Source organism: Bradysia coprophila (assembly GCF_014529535.1).
Source record: "Bradysia coprophila strain Holo2 chromosome X unlocalized genomic scaffold, BU_Bcop_v1 contig_128, whole genome shotgun sequence".
In the NCBI taxonomy this organism is placed as follows: domain Eukaryota; kingdom Metazoa; phylum Arthropoda; class Insecta; order Diptera; family Sciaridae; genus Bradysia; species Bradysia coprophila.
In genome coordinates this window covers 662,378-681,883 of record NW_023503295.1, presented here as the reverse complement: position 1 = coordinate 681,883, position 19,506 = coordinate 662,378, and the positions used below count along the sequence as shown (strand labels likewise).

The window sequence follows — 19,506 nt, the reverse complement described above, 5'->3', positions numbered from 1 at the left end:
AACAATTATCAATGGGCGGTACCAAATCTGCAACGATCGCCCGTTGTTGACAGATTAAACTCATACAACGCGAGCCAAAAAGATGTTCAAATTTCGAGGGCTGCATCTTGATTTTCTCTTTTGTTCAGTCACTTTTGCCCGATTTTTAGCCCTGTACGAAGTACTGGGGGCTTATAAGATTAATATGCCGTTTGTAACACGTCGAATTGGAAGCAGACAGTAAGGGCAAAGCATTTGGTTATGTTCATAGATGACGAATCCGCAATAAAAAAAAATGTCCGTCCGTCCGTCCGTCCATCCGTCCCTCCGTCCGTCCGTGACCCCTCTAGCTTGAGTAAATCACAACCTTTTTTCAAAATTCTTTTTTTCCCCGATTGGTATCGACAAAAGTAAGGTCAAGTTCGAAAATGAGCATGGTAGGGTCGGCCCCTCCAGAGCTAGGGCCCTATAGGTGTTTTTCAGTCTTTCGACGATATCTACCGAAATACGCACGCAATAGCTGCTTGTGATATATCAAATGAAAGGTATTGACGAGTAGAACAAAGTTGCTGAACATTGTTTTTGTGTAGGATGCAACGCGAGCTTGTTGGGAGGGCTCAAAGGTCGTTACTCGGCCCTAAGTGTTTTTTCCACATAAATCGAGTAAATCTCATCCGATTTTGCTAGTTTTTGTTTCATTTGAGAGATAATTGAATGCCGAATAGAATGATGGCGAAAAAAGTTTCAAATTTGGGCCCTTGGACTAAGGCCGCTACTCGGCCCTAAGTGTTTTTTGCACATAAATCGAGTAAATCTCAACCGATTTGCTAGTTTTTGTTTCATTTGAGAGATAATTGAATGCCGAATAGAATGATGGCGAAAAAAGTTTCAAATTTGGGCCCTTGGACTAAGGCCGCTACTCGGCCCTAAGTGTTTTTTGCACATAAATCGAGTAAATCTCATCCGATTTTGCTAGTTTTTGTTTCATTTGAGAGATAATTGAATGCCGAATAGAATGATGGCGAAAAAAGTTTCAAATTTGGGCCCTTGGACTAAGGCCGCAACTCGGCCCTAAGTGTTTTTTGCACATAAATCGAGTAAATCTCATCCGATTTTGCTAGTTTTTGTTTCATTTGAGAGATAATTGAATGCCGAATAGAATGATGGCGAAAAAAGTTTCAAATTTGGGCCCTTGGACTAAGGCCGCTACTCGGCCCTAAGTGTTTTTTGCACATAAATCGAGTAAATCTCAACCGATTTTGCTAGTTTTTATTTCATTTGAGAGATAATTGAATACCCAATGGAAAGTTGGCAAAAAAATTTTGGGTTTCTAAAATAATGTCGTAAATTGTTGGTTCTATTTGAGAGGTACTTCGTACGGGCTTTCGTAATTGCGCTATGCGCAATTTTAAATATGAACAGTTTCAGTAAATTTGACCATGCCCAACTTGACTTGCATTTTGGTAACAGACGCATTAGAGGGTTGTAGACGTATTAGGGTTCCGGGCATATTAGGGCTACGAACGTATTATGGTTGCGGACGAAATAGGATTACGGGTTGTATTGGGCTAAGTCGCAGCAAACGCTCCGACTGTTCTGATGCCTTGTTTTTTAAACAAATTGATTGACCGTTAATGGAATTGAAGACCTGGAATAGTAATTTTTATTATGATTTCTGAAAATGATGAATGATGGGTGAACCTATCGCATCATGGATAAAATCCATAAAAACGGTTCAAAATAATGGTATTTTCGGTACTCAAATAAAACATTTTTATATGCTATAGCAAAGAGATCGTCCTCCACTCCACACAACAGCGTATAGGGCTCTCAACAACAACCACAATAACGTATTTGTCTCTGTTTACCCATATATCGCTGTGAAGTGCACATAAGATACTATTTTATTGACTAAATACTGATAAAATGCGATCATAAACTTTAATGTTTAGAAATATTTTTGTTATGGGAACACAAGAAAAATGTTTTTTTTTTTTTTTTAAATAAAATTCATGAAAAACCGAAAAACAAACATTTTTTTTCGCTAACATCGAGAGAAAGCACTCCTACAATCGATATGTAAACAATAATGGTAAATATGCGCATAGTTATGCATAGACATTCACATTGTTATGGTCGATCTCCATTTTATACATAAAAATACGTCGGAGTGTTTCTGGTCTGTACCACACAGGAGTGAAACATTTAGCCCCCATTTCGTTGATTTAATTGCCATCAAAACTTACACCAAAAAGCAAAACAAAATAATAAAAAAAATTATTTTAAATTAAAAAACAAAAATTAAATATTATTTTATGATTTAAACTGATTTTACAGTCGAAAAAATTCAATAAATCTTATATACAGCTACACATCCAATATAAAATATAGGTTCCCGGAGCACCGAAACACGATCAACGAGAATCCAATATAACATTCAAATTAAACCAATAAAAATGAGCTTTTTTTTATGGAAAATTTGGCTTCCACATCAAAAGATATTTCCCATTGCTAGCCTGGTACACATGGTGTGTAATTTGAATACAACAAAAAATTGTATAAAAAACGATGAAATTCCAAAAAAAAAATCTAGTATTACAATGGTTATACATAGTGTGTGTGTTCAAATAAAACCGCGTGGTACTAATCAAAAGCAATAAAACAGAGTGTAACGAAAACCATCATTAATATTGGTATGAAAACTGGAATTTTAATTTATTGCTGAAACATGTCATTTTTCCTTTTCTGCTATTGCATAACAATAGCAAAAAAAAAAAAATTGCGAAGATTCTATAAAATGAAAATTATTGTCGCCATAATAACAGGAAGTTGACAGAATTCTGGAAATTGAAGCAGTTGTTTTTGTGTTAAAAAGTACCAACGCCGATGCATTTGTACGCCGAGTGGAAATATATTTATATTTAACATTTGTCTGCGAGTTTATAGTTGCACGGGTTACAAATGTATCTACATATCTATATAGTTGGAGTATTAGTTATACATATGACGATGATGATGTGTATTATATGCATTATACTTCGAAAACATGTTGCAATGTTAGGAACGCGGTTTTTTACGTTCTCTGTGCTATAGCATTTGCGAATAAGTTTTATTAAAGAAGTGGGTAGTTTTTCTGTGCACTTTTCGATTATTATTTTTTTTTCCTGGTTTGAAAGTAAAAAATTACGCTAGTTTACGTCATACATAAGAGAAAGAAGCGGACTGGCAACGATGAACACAAAATAGTAAGAAAAAGACGAAGGAATAAAGACGAACGTTTAGCAGAAACGAACAAATACCACACTCTCAAGTGGATTGCCAGTGCGAAGTTTCTTGTATAGTAAATTGTTTTCTTGTATTTATTGCAGTGTACAGTACAGGGCCTATTTTTAGCCATTTAATTCCTAAAAATTCTCAAAAAATTCCTAAATTTACATCTCAAATGTCTCACTGTCAAATTTTTCTGAGAATTTTATTGTGTCATTGCAAATTCACAATGACATTCTCTGAAAAAAATGACAGCGAGACATTTGAGATGTCGTTCACTGTATTCAAGAATCGAAAAGGCTATTCACCCAGAGTGTGAATATTCTTTATTTTACTGGAGTGAAAAGTTTTTTATGATGTAAGCAATATGTAAGCTAGAATTGAGTTGAATCATTGAATCATTGTAACTGTTTACCTATCGTTTTATGTACATTTTGTAAAGGGAAGGATCAATCTACTCAACAAGCAATTTGTAGAAGACAGTAATGCTTTAGTTTAGAAAGTGTTTGTAGTATATAGTGAAGATGTCTTTTACGAAGTGTTTGCGATAGTGATGCTTCCTTCTACGAAGTATTTGTAGGAGAAATTGATGCGTCCTTTTACAAAGTGTTTGTAGGGTAAAAGGATGCGTCCATTTACGAAGTATTTGTAGGAGAAATTGATGCTTCTTTTTACAAAGTGTTTGTAGTATTTAGTGATGCGTCCTTTTACGAAGTATTTCTAAGAAAGAGTGAATCTTCTTTTTACAAGGTGTTTTGTGGGAAATAGTGATGCGTCCTTTTACAAAGTATTTGTAGGATATAGTGATGCGTCCTTTTAAGAAGTATTTGTAGGAGAGAGTGATGCTTCATTTTACAAAGTGTTTTGTGGGAGATAGTGATGCGTCCTTTTACAAAGTGTTCGTATAAGATAGTTATGCGTAGGAGAGAGTGATGCTTCATTTTACAAAGTGTTTTGTGGGAGATAGTGATGCGTCCTTTTAAGAAGTGTTTGTTGAAGAGAGTGATGCGTCCTTTTACTAAGTGTTTTGTGGGAGATAGTGATGCGTCCTTTTACAAAGTGTTCGTATAAGATAGTTATGCGTAGGAGAGAGTGATGCTTCATTTTACAAAGTGTTTTGTGGGAGATAGTGATGCGTCCTTTTACAAAGTGTTCGTATAAGATAGTTATGCGTAGGAGAGAGTGATGCTTCATTTTACAAAGTGTTTGTAGGATAGAGTGATGCGTCCTTTTAAGAAGTATTTGTTGAAGAGAGTGATGCGTCCTTTTACTAGGTGTTTTGTGGGAGATAATGATGCGTCCTTTTACAAAGTGTTCGTATAAGATAGTTATGCGTAGGAGAGAGTGATGCTTCATTTTACAAAGTGTTTTGTGGGAGATAGTGATGCGTCCTTTTACAAAGTGTTCGTATAAGATAGTTATGCGTAGGAGAGAGTGATGCTTCATTTTACAAAGTGTTTTGTGGGAGATAGTGATGCGTCCTTTTACAAAGTGTTCGTATAAGATAGTTATGCGTAGGAGAGAGTGATGCTTCATTTTACAAAGTGTTTGTAGGATAGAGTGATGCGTCCTTTTACAAAGTGTTCGTATAAGATAGTTATGCGTAGGAGAGAGTGATGCTTCATTTTACAAAGTGTTTTGTGGGAGATAGTGATGCGTCCATTTACAAAGTGTTCGTATAAGATAGTTATGCGTAGGAGAGAGTGATGCTTCATTTTACAAAGTGTTTTGTGGGAGATAGTGATGCGTCCTTTTACAAAGTGTTCGTATAAGATAGTTATGCGTAGGAGAAAGTGATGCTTCATTTTACAAAGTGTTTTGTGGGAGATAGTGATGCGTCCTTTTAAGAAGTATTTGTAGGAGAGAGTGATGCTTCATCTTACAAAGTGTTTCGTGGGAGATAGTGATGCGTCCTTTTACAAAGTGTTCGTATAAGATAGTTATGCGTAGGAAAAAGTGATGCTTCATTTTACAAAGTGTTTTGTGGGAGATAGTGATGCGTCCTTTTACAAAGTGTTCGTATAAGATAGTTATGCGTAGGAGAGAGTGATGCTTCATTTTACAAAGTGTTTTGTGGGAGATAGTGATGCGTCCTTTTACAAAGTGTTCGTATAAGATAGTTATGCGTAGGAGAGAGTGATGCTTCATTTTACAAAGTGTTTGTAGGATAGAATGATGCGTCCTTTTACGAAGTATTTCTAAGAAAGTGAATCTTCTTTTTACAAGGTGTTTTGTGGGAAATAGTGATGCGTCCTTTTACAAAGTGTTCATACAAGATAGTTATGCGTCCTTTTACAAAGTATTTGTAGGATATAGTGATGCGTCCTTTTAAGAAGTATTTGTAGGAGAGAGTGATGCTTCATTTTACAAAGTGTTCGTATAAGATAGTTATGCGTAGGAGAGAGTAATGCTTCATTTTACAAAGTGTTTGTAGGATAGAGTGATGCGCCCTTTTAAAAGTATTTGTTGAAGAGAGTGATGCGTCCTTTTACTAAGTGTTTGTAGGAGATAGTGGTGCGTCCCTTTACAAATTGGTCGTAGAAGATAGTGATGTTTTCCTAGGATAGATACTCTTTTCTTACATCGATTTTGTACAAGAGAGTGATATACTTTCTTACCAAGTGTTTGTACAAGAGAGTTATACCCTTTTCTTACAAAGTATTATTAGTCTTTATTGCAGAGTTTATTGCACTATTCTCACATTGTGCTAATAGTCTAGTAAAATAAAGACAATGGAAAAAATAGGCCCTGACATATACGGCTCTGCTAGCTTGCGTGCCAAGATAATAATATTCTTTTGTATAATTATCATCTATGTTCCATTTGAAAATTGGTGTAAAAATTACTGTAGGAACCGTCCAGGGTTCTAACAACTTTTTGTTTACAAAACAAATGTGAAAACCACGAACCATGACATCCCATATATCGTTATACGTAGAGAAATTGCCACATAGAATTAACATTCTTGTATTAATAGCAAGACGAGATAATAAGAACTGAATTACTGTCATCACATTATATAATTTGCATAGAACAAACATCTCTGGAATTATATACGTGGTGTGTATATATCCAGCGGTTCTGTCCATTTGGTTCAAACATCTTTCGACACCGTTCTGCTGGCGTGCAAAGTTCTGTCATCATAAAAAGCAGCAAAACAATTCCGAACCGAAACAGAAAAACACCCTCAGAACGAGTATCCGTAAAAGTTTTTGCTATTTTTTGGCTTTAACGTTTTGTATGGGGCGAAAGAAAAGCGAACATATTTCCGAAATTATTATTATTGTCTCTTGCGATTGGGTACATCCATTTGTTTGTTGTTTTAAAGTCGTTTCTGTTCATATTTTGTGCATCGGGTATCTCCGATCGTTGTAAATGGGATTATTTTCACAATTTTGCTTGTTATGTATGGCTTGTGTGTATTGCGCATTAAGCGCATTGTCGGACATGGGTAACGTTATTAAGGTTATAACCAAGTTTCGTTTAATAGGTTCACAATCCGGGGTTTTAGTTATTGAATTCCTAATAATTACTCTGGATTTGCCATTCCTTGGTACTCAATACTTCATTAACCTGATTCTTCTTTCCGTTTGAGGAAATTAGAGGAAGATTTTTTGTTTGGTCTGTCTTTCAAATATGCTTTTAGGGAGACAATGCTTAACAAAACTCATCTCATGTGGGTCAGCTGTGGTATTAAATTATAATCTAAGACGTAACGTCTGGGAAATTGTTTTGTTTACATGAGATTCGAGAAAATTGATTCTTTTGATGACTTTAAAGAGTTCAAAGATTTTCGTAATAGTTTTTGTCTAACGTTTGTTTGCAACCTTTTCTCTGTAATTAAAATGCGCCTAGGCTGGCGTCAACAAAAAAAAATCATAAAAATGACGTCATTTTGCGCCGTTAATAACAAAAATTTACTAAAACTGTATGGAAACCACCAGATACCCATTTTCACCAGATAAAAAAAAGACCAGCGCCCATGTCTAGCTGCAATCAATGGCTTGAAACTAAAAGGGTTGACAGTCGTGTTAATCGAATCAAATAGCCTATTTTGAATAGGTCAGTAAAAGAAACAGGTGGATGTCGTCGGACCCACCCGCAATTTGTGCTGTAGTGTAATTAGCAAACGATTTTTCGTATGAATTTGTACTGTCGAATGGTATACCAATTATTATAATAATTTGTGGTTCCGCAGCACAAATTACTCAAAAATTGTTTTCGTCATTTTTGCATACGAAAAAAATTGAAGTGCTCCAAGTACTGTACGTACGAATCGTAACTGGTGGATGAAACGAATGCAGTAACAAAGGTAAACTTCTTTTTCTTTTTCAATGGCCTCTTCTAGGATAGTAATGCATTATCAACAGAGAAATGATAAGCAATGTTTCGCGGGTTTAATGTTTGAATCGAGGGAACACCACTCGGGTAATTGATTACACACCCTGCTCGGAATTGACGGAGAATCCGGTAATTAAACGGAATTGACAAGAATTGGAAGAAATTGACAGGAATTAATGGTAGTTGAAGGGAATTGAAAGAAATTGACAGTAAGTACCTTTAGAAATTGAAAGGGAATTGAACGAATCCGGCAATTAGACGAGTTGCTCCGGTAATTGAGGTAATTAAACGGAATTGAAAGGAATTAGAAATTGATTTGCCATTTTTTTTGGCCAGTGGTTTACCCCTCGGTTTGAATGTTTAACATTTTTTCAATCTAAAGTCGCTGTAACATTAGATGCCGACGCTCCGCCAACAAAAGTTTAAAAATATCTACTCGATGATATTTTTCGCTATGTGATTGTATCATACCACAACCTATGTTTGTGAAAGCTTTTTGAGAAATCAAAGAAATTTGAGAAAATCAAAAAAATTGGAAAAATCAAGAAAATGAAGAAAACTTTGAAAATCAAGTTTTTTCAAACAGAGGCAAGGCAAACAAATCGTACAAATTGACTACATTTTGCATAATTGAAGATGAACAACTAACAACAACAAAAATAAAACAAGTTTTCATACAATCAATAATCAACAAAATCAATATCCAATAACGGAGTTACAGTTACCATCGAATCGATTTTTCGTAGCCAGTGTTGCTTTCGTACTAGCACCATTCAGGTGTTTTATGGACTAAAACATTTGTAGATGTGCAAACCGAGCATTAATTCTATGTTGGAAACGTTGAAGAAAATTTTATGGCTTCAATATTTCTTCAACATTCAACTCTTTTCAGTCATTTTACGAACATTTGGCACCCTCTTCAGTTTGTTTGTTTTTTCTCTTTATTTTTATTCGGGCATCCCTGGTATACAATCGCAAAATGACTGCTAAGTCCATTCCATTCATTTCTTACCGCTTTTATACACTGTCTTCCTCAACAACTTTATTGTTTTGTCGATATTTAAATAAAAATGTTTTACGATTCTTTTATTTGTTTTTGTTTTTTTTTTATGGCCACAATAATTTTTGTTTGCTCGACGAGGGTGTATTTATACGATAAGATATTTTCTAATATCACGCTCACGTTTTAGAATATATTAATGGCGACAAAAGCCAATTAAAAGTTTCTATTATTTGGTTTTGTTTCTTTCTTCTTCATTTTTTGTTGTTGTTGTTGTGTGTGTTCCGTTTTCATTATCCTTTTTCCATTCTTTACTTTCCAAATGACCTTCCGTATTAATTAATACCTAAACCATCAAAATAATTTCTTTTAATTCCCGGTTCTCTTTTTTTTCTGTTCTTCCTTTCATACATACAATTCCATTGTTAATACCAAAGAGATAACGCACCGCAGCCCATCAAAAAGCGATAATGTATAATGTAATACTAGCAGCAATTTCACATTGATACGGAAGATTTATCATAATAAAAACGCCCTAAAATTATAGCCCAGCAACGTGGCATTACAATAAATAAAATATAAAAAAAAACGAAAATTTGGTGTGTGTTTTCAACTAACGTACATTGCGTGATTATCGACATGAATAGTGATATTGTAAAAGACCGAAAAATAATTTTTATTTTGCCAAAAAATTATTTTTAACAACAAAGCATCATCCATCGGTCCGATATACAATACGAGCAACAGAGGAAATTGTTTTTCAAAAAAAAAAATCATTTTTTTTGTTCAATAAAAAAATAATATTCAACTGGTTCATCAAGTACACATAAGACTTCTTTTCGACGAAGGGTCTCCTCTCATTGCTACGGACGAAAAGTGTATAATTCCCTTGACTGTAAGTCATGGGTCTTACAAAAGAAAATACACCGTACGTAACACGTTCACTATGATTAAAAATGTATGGAAATGTGATGAATAAACGTTAAATATTAAATTTTTTGGCCCTTTGATAACTGGAGTAAATCTCAACCGATTTTCAAAAACTTTTTTTTTATTCGACGAAGTATTGAAATCCTCAGGTCAAGTTCGAAAATGGGTGGTATCGGTTCAACCATCTGGGAGTAGTTGTCGAAAGAAGCCTTTTCTGCCCTTTGTTAACACGATAACTTGAGTAAATCTCAACCGATTTTCAAAAACTTTTTTTTTAATCGACGAAGTATTGAAATCATCAGGTCAAGTTCGAAAATGGGTGGTATCGGTTCAACCATCTGGTGGTAGTTCTCGAAAGAAGCCTTTTCTGCCCTTTGTTAACACGATAACTTGAGTAAATCTCAACCGATTTTCAAAAACTTTTTTTTTAATCGACGAAGTATTGAAATCCTCAGGTCAAGTTCGAAAATGGGTGGTATCGGTTCAACCATCTGGGAGTAGTTCTCGAAAGAAGCCTTTTCTGCCCTTTCTTAACACGATAACTTGAGTAAATCTCAACCGATTTTCAAAAACTTTTTTTTTAATCGACGAAGTATTGAAATCATCAGGTCAAGTGCGAAAATGGGGGATATCGGTTCAACCATCTGGGAGTAGTTCTCGAAAGAAGCCTTTTCTGCTTTTTGTTAACACGACAACTGGAGTAATTCTCAACCGATTTAAAAAAAAAGTTTGTTGAACCTCCAAGATAGATTATGTTGGTCTAACGAACAAGGTGAAGTTGCTAACAGAATTTTTGAATCTATTTTAGTATTTTTCTTGTTATGTGACTTTGCCTTGTAAACAAAACCGAATAAATAGAACAAAAATTAACGAGTGTGAAATTTGCGGTCAGAGCGAAGCGAGCGCCGCAAATCACTTGAGTTTAAGTTTCATTGAAAACATGTGTCATTTTTTACCGGGGAATTTTATATACAAAGTTGAGAAGATTTTCAGTGAAACTAAACAGAATTAAATCATTAATGAGAGATTTATTAGACCGTTCTAGTAGTACTTCTTCTAAATGCGTTCTTGTGGCCATCAACATACAAAATTACATATCATTGAAATAAATCAATAAATCTTCTTCTTCTTCTTTTTCAGCCTGTTTCTGTCCACTACTGGACGTAGCCCTCCCCAATTCTTTTCCATTCCGAACGATTAGTTGCCACTTGTTGCCAATTTGCGCCTGCAATTCTCTTTATACCATTACTCCATCTCTCTGGTGGTCTACCTCTAGGTCGTGTTTTAGGTGGTCTCCAGTTCATGATCTTTTTGGTCCAACGTTCGTCCGTCCTTCTTGCAATATGTTATTATTATATTATATGCTATTCTTTCCATGACATCAACGCCTTTTGTTTGTTGTCGAATCCATTGATTTGTCATTCTATCTCTGAGCGTAATTCCAAGCATACTTCGTTCCATAGCTCTTTGTGCCACTCTTAATTTATTTTCGGAAGCTTTTGTTAACGTTAACGTTTCCGCTCCATATGTGAGCACAGGAAGGACACACGTATCGAACACTTTACGTTTCAGACTATTGTTCATTTTGCTTTTGAAAATTAGCCTGAGTTTTCCGAACGCTGCCCATGCAAGACCAATTCTACGTTTTATTTCTGCAGTTTGGTTGTCTAGACCCAACTTCAATTTGTGACCTAGGTACACATAACTGTCGACTCGTTCAATGACAGTATCACCGATTTTAATGTCTCTGTCGTCGTCAATGTTTGTCATGATTTTCGTTTTCGACAAATTCATCCTGAGGCCGACTTTGTTTGACTCCTCATTCAGCTGTTGCAACATAATTTGCGCCTGATCTAGATCAGCTGCCATCAGGGAGATGTCATCTGCGAAACGGAGATTACTCAGGTACTCTCCATTTATGTTGATACGCATTTCACTCCAGTCTAATTTCTTAAAAACACTCTCCAGAACCGATGTGAATAACTTAGGTGATAATGGTGTCAGCCTGTCGTACACCTATGCCAATTCTGAATTTTTCCGTGCTTTTATGCAATGAAAGTGTAAAACAGGTATGGTCTATTGTCCGCCCGGAGGACATAAAAATGATTTTCATACTTAAACGCACTCATTTTCATATTATTTTGACATAAAATGTGAGTGCGTTTAAGACGAATTCGCCGATCGACCATACCTGTTCTAGGCTTTCATTGCTTTTATGGAGTTTCATACACGACGTAGCGTTTTTATAGACGTATCGAATTGTGTTGGAGTATCTTGAGTCTACTCTGCACTCGTCTAATGAGTCCAATATCGACCATGTTTCCACTGAATCAAAAGCTTTTTCAAAGTCTATGAATATCAAGACCACAGCAATCTTGTATTCGTTGCATTTCTCAATTAGCGTTCTCATCACATGTAAGTGGTCGTTTGTGCTGAATCCTGATCTAAATGCAGCTTGTTCAACAGGTTGGTAGAAGTCGAGCTTCTTGGTGTTCCTCTTCGTAACTATTTTCATGAACAACTTGTAGAGTGTTGATGAGACACTTATGGGTCGATAGTTTTCCAACTTTGTTATGTCTCCTTTTTTATGCAGCAATGTTATCACTGCATTTTCCCATGCTTCTGGTACTTCTTCCCATTGATTAAACATTGATTAAACAAAGTCGTTATTGCACCCAATAATGAGTCGCCACCTAGTTTAATGGCTTCCACTGGAACACCATCTTCACCGGGAGACTTTTTGTTCTTCATTTCGGCTACTGCAGCCTGTACTTCATCAATAGTTATGTCAGGCATTTCAATAAATCAATAAATCATTGCCAATAAAAATACTATTGAGAGGCTCAGACAAACAGTCAATGGATCTGACCCACCAAACAGGTGGGACCTAGTATAAAACACGATCAACTTAATACTCAAACCGCAAATTTTACAACACAAAAAAAAACAACAACAACCTTAAAATCAAAGTATAAATTATAATTTTCTTAGCTGAACGGCTATTGGTCGATATGTACAGGTGGTCACGCGCATCGCTCAGAAAGTATCAATAAAATCTTATATTTTGAAAAAATAATAAATGCGTGAACCGGTTTCCCTGTATAAAAGCCAACATCTTTGTTTATAATAAACGCGCTAGCGTATTTATTTATTAAAGAAAAGGAGAAGAGAAGCGAAAAAAAAACCGAATATCGAATCTGTGGTACACATTTGAGATAGGTAACATTAACAAGAATCTTATACTCTCTTGCATTATTATTTCACTAAAGGTATATTATACAAGAAAACAAAGTTATCATCACGAGTGTTTTTATTTTATACTTTATGGGGTCGACGGATGCTGGTTCTGCAATATTTTAACTCTTGTATGTACTTATAGGTATTTATAGCGCTGTAGTGACTGCGATATCATTCTATATTATATCGCTGTTTTTTCGAGTCCGTGGTGTGCTGTATAAGGCGTAGACCATCATAGAGGATTAAGTGTAGAAGTAGCAAAAATGAAAAATAATGCTTCAGGGATAGAATGCAAATGGAATAACATTTAATAGAACGGCACTTTATGTGTTTTTGATTTTCTTCTCTTCCATTTTTTTTTTGTATGTCCCCCCCATTCCATTTTACATATTTTTGAATGCAGTTCTTACACACTGGGCATAAGGCAATTTTGAAAATATCGTACAAAACACTAATTGATGTCAAATAAAATGTTTTTCTGACGTAAATAAAATTTAATTTGCCTGGGAAATTATGGAGTTTCCCTGGCAAAATGGGTTGAGACTGGAAATCTAATAGTCGTTTAGAGTGAAATGCATTCAGAGGGTTTCACAAACGAGTTCAGTTGACAGAACCGGGCTAAGATATACACACTCATATATGTCGTACAAAGAGAAGAAAATAAAATTGAAATCATCCGGACCAGGCATGAGCGCCGCCGAAAATAAGCCACCGATCAAGCCGCCGCCGGCCATTTTTGAGCAAGCCGCGCCGCAGCCGAGCCGGTGCCAAAAACACGGCTCAAGCCGGCTTGAAACGGCTGGAAAATGAAATAAAGATTTCGAAAGGTGAATGGGTGAAATAATTTTGAAAACCGAGATTCCTGTTGATCCTAAGCAGCTCAAGTACTTTTTGAATTTTTTTTACAAAATTAAGAAAATTTTGAAAATTTTCTTGAATTTTCATGAATTTTCTAGAATGGTATATTACGTCCTCGCTTCTAAGTTTGTTGTTTTGGCAAGTATGACCTTTGCGGAACGAGCCGAAGGCGCACAATCAGTTAATTCACAAATTTGAGAAAACTTTATCGATCTTTGCGAATTTTCTCGATTTTTTTTTTCTTTTCAATTTTTACTTGATTTTCGTGAGCTTTCGATTTCTCATCGAAAACCATTTTCTTAATGAGTTAAATGAGTGTACCGGAGCATGATTTTCCATTTAGTTCAAGTTTTGAGGCAATAAAACTTGACGTGTTAGTGAACCTTAGACTTAGAGACTTGCTTGTAACAAGACCAGTTCCACTTGCACTTTGAACAACCTAATCTACCTACAATTTCGCTTTCCGTACAATTTCATTTTCATTTTCATTTTCCATGAATTTATCTAAACGTTTTTATTTTGAAAAAAAGTTAAAAGGAACCTCCAGCCGAGCCGTTTTAAGCCGGCTCAAGCCGACTTTTTCGCCGCCGCCGAGGTTTCTCCGTCGGCGCTCATGCCTGTACACAATCATATATGTCGTACAAATAGAAGAAAATAAAATTGAAATCATCCGGACCGTAGTTGTGACCTGTGTTGGTATTTTGATTATTTGTTTTGTTTGTTAAATGTTCCTAAATAAGTTTGTTTATATACAAAAGGTGTGTCATTGCTCGTTTAGTAGCTTAGTATGCGTCTGAGTCTGTGCATATACATATAGTCTCTCACCCGTATATCAATTATTTTCGAATCAATCGATTAATGCCACAACGGTTCGGTCGTAAATTTCACAGGAGTGTGTACATTGTCTGAAGGAAATGAACGACGATCAATCTAATATACCAAACATGTACAGTATGTGCATATAATGTGTAATTACTGTCAATTAATTTACGGTCCCGTCTCGCTTAAGTTAAAATGATTTTTTTTTATTATTTTCATTCATGAATTGTTGTGACTCTTAGGCATCAGTTAATCATTGCTTCAACATAGCTATTAGTGTAAATGAGTGCTTAATCATCGAAGAAAAGTTTAATGATGGTTTGTACCAGTCTATTTCGGTTCTTTATTTAGATATGAAAGAATTTTTCAACTCTGAAATTTCCATACAAATTAATTGATAAATTACAACTTACAATAAATAACGACCTGTCATACAACGTTCAATATATTTCAGCAAACTGTCGTGTTTTTTTTAAATTTATTTCTTACAAATTGAGGACCAAGTGTGTGTGTGTGTTAGTTTTGAGTATGAAAATTTGAAAAGAAGAACACGGAGAAGACACCAGCCATCCAAAAGCCTAACAAGAATAAACTTCTTCGTGTAAAAACGATATATGTATATAGCCGGTACGTATTGCGATTATGTTTTATTTAAGATGCTTTTTCTTTCTTTTTTTTTACTTAAAAAGAAACACAATCACCAGAAGAAAACTTTAAAAATTGAATCTTTGTTCAATTCACACGGATTTGGTTTATTGAGTTTAACGAACTTTCTTTTCTTTCAATTCAATTGAACGAGGAAATTTTTTCTTCTTTCTTTCTTCTCTTATGCCGATTTCTTTTATATAAATTCCTGTGTATGTGCAAGGTAATGATGTTTTGTATTTAATAAACATGCACAAAATAACAAAGATAAGATGTCGTTTCTTAAGTAACTGAAAGTGTAACAAATGAAATGTAAGATGAAACTTTTTAGGTTGGTTGCATCAATCATTTCCTCATTCCTTCTCTAGACTTTCCACATATCCTGACAATATAACTGGTAATGGATCTTTAATCGAAAGACCGTATTGATGTACACTACCGTTCAAAAGTATTCGATCATTGAGTGTTTTCAGTGTAAATTGACAAACTTTGAGAGGGCGCCAAAAATCGAAATGGTACTGGATTTTCACGAAAGACGGCGCATTGGATAGCTTGATCCTTAATATTTAAAGGAAAAATATAAAAAATGTTTTCACCAAATATGACATTTTTGAGAAATCCTAATTTTTGCAAAGGTCTGCATAGTCGGGGAACAAAGTTGTTCCCAGGCCATGCAGACCTTCGGGAAAATTGAAAATTCTCCAAATTTTCATATTTAGTGAAAATAATTTTTATATTTTTCGTTTAAAGATAAAGGATCAAGCTATCGAATGCGCCGTCTTTCGTCAAAATCCGGTACCATTTCGATTTTTCTGTGCTTTATTGTGTAAGCGAAAACACATCGAAAAGTGAACGCAATGACAGCTTAATGTACAACGCAAAACAATCAGCAACGGTGACGGAATTAATGTCAGATTTAATACCCTGAATAAGTGCACCTACGTTTAAAATGATTGTATGTACACACAAAAAAAATATTTAAGCAGACACAGGACACTGCAAATTGGGTTATGGTTGCGTGCAATTTTACACTATTTTTGGTGGATAGAGGCATGGGCGATAATAACTTCGATCTATCAAATATCGATAGTTTCCATCGGCATTTCAAAGAGTCTCTTGCAGAAAAGGGATTTATCAAAGACAGTTAAGTCCAATTTCATTTTTCAAATTTTTAGCCCCGTACGAAGTACGAAGGGGCTTATAGGATTACGATGCCGTGTGTAATTGATGGAATTGGAAGCAGACGGTAAGGGCAAAGTGTTTGCCTATGTTCATAGATGACGAATCCGCAATAAAAATTTGGTCCGTCTGTCCGTCTGTCTGTCACGTCGATATCTTGAGTAAATCAAATCCGATTTCAAAAAAAAAATTTCCCTGAAAGATAGTCAAAATAGTGAGGCTAAGTTCGAAGATGGGCATATTCGGGTCGGCCCTTCGTGAGTTAGGGCCACCTAAGTGATTTAAGGTCTTTTGGTGATATTTATGGCAAAATAAACGATGGAAATGTAAATGACACGGCAAATGATAGGTATTGTCAATACCAATCCAGGAAAAAAAAGTTTTTTAAAATCGGGTGAGTGGACCGTGAGTTAGGGCCTTAGAAGTGAAATGCTACTAGGGCCCTATATGTATTTTACATAGAACTCAAGTAAATTTCATTCGTTTTTCGTAATTTTTGTTTCATTTGAAAGATAATCGAACACCGAATAGAATGTTGTTGAAAAAAAAAATTAAATTTGGGTCCTTGGACTAAGGCCACTACTAGGGCCCTATGTGTATTTTACATTGAACTCGAGTAAATTTCATCCGTTTTTCGTAATTTTTGTTTCATTTGGAAGGTAATCGAAGGCCGAATAGAATGTTGTTGAAAAAAAATTAAATTTGGATCCTTGGACTAAGGCCGCTACTAGGGCCCTATGTGTATTTTACATATAACTCGAGCAAATTTCATCCGTTTTTCGTAATTTTTGTTTCATTTGGAAGGTAATCGAAGGCCGAATAGAATGTTGTTGAAAAAAAATTAAATTTGGGTCCTTGGACTAAGGCCACTACTAGGGCCCTATGTGTATTTTACATACAACTCTAGTAAATTTCATTCGTTTTTCGTAATTTTTGTGTCATTTGGAAGGTAATCAAAGGCCGAATAGAATGTTGTTGAAAAAAAATTAAATTTGGGTCCTCGGACTAAGGCCGCTACTAGCGCCCTATGTGTATTTTACATATAACTCGAGCAAATTTCATCCGTTTTTCGTATTTTTTGTTTCATTTGGAAGGTAATCAAAGGCCGAATAGAATGTAGTTGAAAAAAAAAAATTGGGTCCTCGGACTGAGGCCGATACTAGGCCCTTTGTGTATTTATACTCAAAAAAAATAAAATTTTTACGGCGATTTGAAATTTTTGTTCCATTTGAAAGGAACGTCGTACGGGGCTTCGTAATTGCGCTATGCGCAATTTGTAAGATGTACATATTACATAATAATTTTACTTTAACTACATTAACCGGCGCATAGGCTTACGGTCAAAGTAGGGTGACAGACGCACTAGGGTCACGTACGCAATAGATATACGGGTTTGTACGGGGCTCAGTTGCAGCAAACGCTCCGACTGTTCTGATGGCTCGTTTTCACTTGTAACACAATGAATCTAATTTTATTTTGGTTTTAATTGTGGGCCTCGCATTATTTTTTACTGGTTGATTAAAGGGATTGTATTAGATATAGATATAAGTGGATCACATTAGGAAATATTTGTAAAATTGATTGTCCAAGAATGGAGACAAATGCAGGAGACCACGGAATTTGATCACAGTGGCAATTTGATCTTAGCATCACAGTCAAATCTCGATTTAAATAATGTCTTGGCCGAAACAGTTTTACTCAGTTTCACGATTGTTTTCGCACAATTTCAAAGAGAGGGCTGCCAGCCTTTTTTCACTCCTCCTTCATCGTCATTTGTCATCTAAAAATTCTTATTTTTAATCTGGTGCGAATTCATTAAGTTTGAAAAAAATTATTTAATAAACACTGAAGGAGAAGTGTTAAACCAATTAGTACGAATTCTCCGTGCTCTCCGGGCTCAAGTTTATTCATCTGCATCTTCATTAGCAAGAAAATTGTAATTTAATGAAGCAATGGATGTAGAATATATTTTCATGTCGAGTATTCATAAAACTTTTCAATAACAGCAGCAAAAAAAAACGAAATGAAAAAGAAAATTTTTTAAAAGTTTCCATCGTTGGTTCGTTTGACCTTTCTGAATAATATATATCTTGAATTACAATGTTACCAACGGCGTAATGTGTGTGTTTTTTTCAGATTTGCAAAGATCTTTATTCTCGATCAAGGAGTAATATAGTTTTGATGCAAGAAGAATGATAGAAAAGTTATGTCTGCGCATGTCAGTTTAGTGTCGGTCGGAAATAGAGTATTCTATTGGCTGGAGACGAAAATTTAGCATCAACCTCCTCCGCACCGGATAAACAATATACGGTTGATTGATGTGCAGATTTAGTTCCATTTACAACCGTTTTATGCGAAGACTTAAACGCAACACTTAATTCCGTCATATTTAACTGACGAAATTTCTTTTCATTTCGTATCGTTCCCAATATAATTATCAAAATCATTTGCAATGTAATTAAAAATAATTAAAAATAATTGAGAAAAATTTATTTGAAAAAATAAAAATTTATGAAAAAATAAAACAAAAAACTTACCACACTTCAACAGTTGGATGACGACCTTTGAAAATTAATGCGCAACGCTTATGCTTCGTATAAAAAAAAAGTTTTTTTTTATATATTTACCAAATCCGTGCAAAATGTCACAAGTACGATATTTATTCAAAAAAAAGTACAAAATGTTCTGTTCCGTTCTGTTCAACTAATTTGAATTTGGCCGAAAACAACAAACCATTTTATGGATTATAATTATGTATTATTATGAATTCTTTTTTTATTATTATTATTTCGTGTTGTATCTGTCTCTCTATATAGATGTATAGCACATATATAGGTCAACGTATAAACAATAATCCGACTACCCATATAAATGTGAAAAGTTTAAATCCATAACGGTGGTGATACAATATATATTTTAGAGTATATATTCATATATGTGCATTTGCATATAACATATATCTAACACTGTGACTGCATAATGTTTTTTTTTTATTTTATTTTATTATTTGTATATTATACAGAGATGTGTACATATATATGTGGTGTACGGACGAAAATATGCACCACCTCGACCCCACTGTATTCACACAATGTTTAACGGTGCAGGATTTTTATACCTGCCGAAGCTGCTTATGAATAAATATTTAATCCTCTTATAGAATATAATTGAAAGCTTTTATGAACATATTTTTGTAAGTGAAAAGTTTGAATTGAATTCAATGAGAGAATGTTTCTAATGTATGGGGCGTT

General features: G+C 34.9%; 1 protein-coding gene across 1 annotated transcript in view; it reads right to left on the bottom strand.

Annotated features, from left to right (window-relative positions):
• The window catches only part of LOC119067675 (irregular chiasm C-roughest protein-like), a 109,590-nt gene extending 90,349 nt beyond the window's left edge, over positions 1 to 19,241 (bottom strand). The window contains exon 1 of the mRNA XM_037170788.1: positions 18,793 to 19,241. The gene's annotated coding sequence lies outside the window, so the exon portion shown is untranslated. The remainder of the gene's footprint in view (positions 1 to 18,792) is intronic.
• Between the last annotated feature and the right edge of the window lie 265 nt (positions 19,242 to 19,506).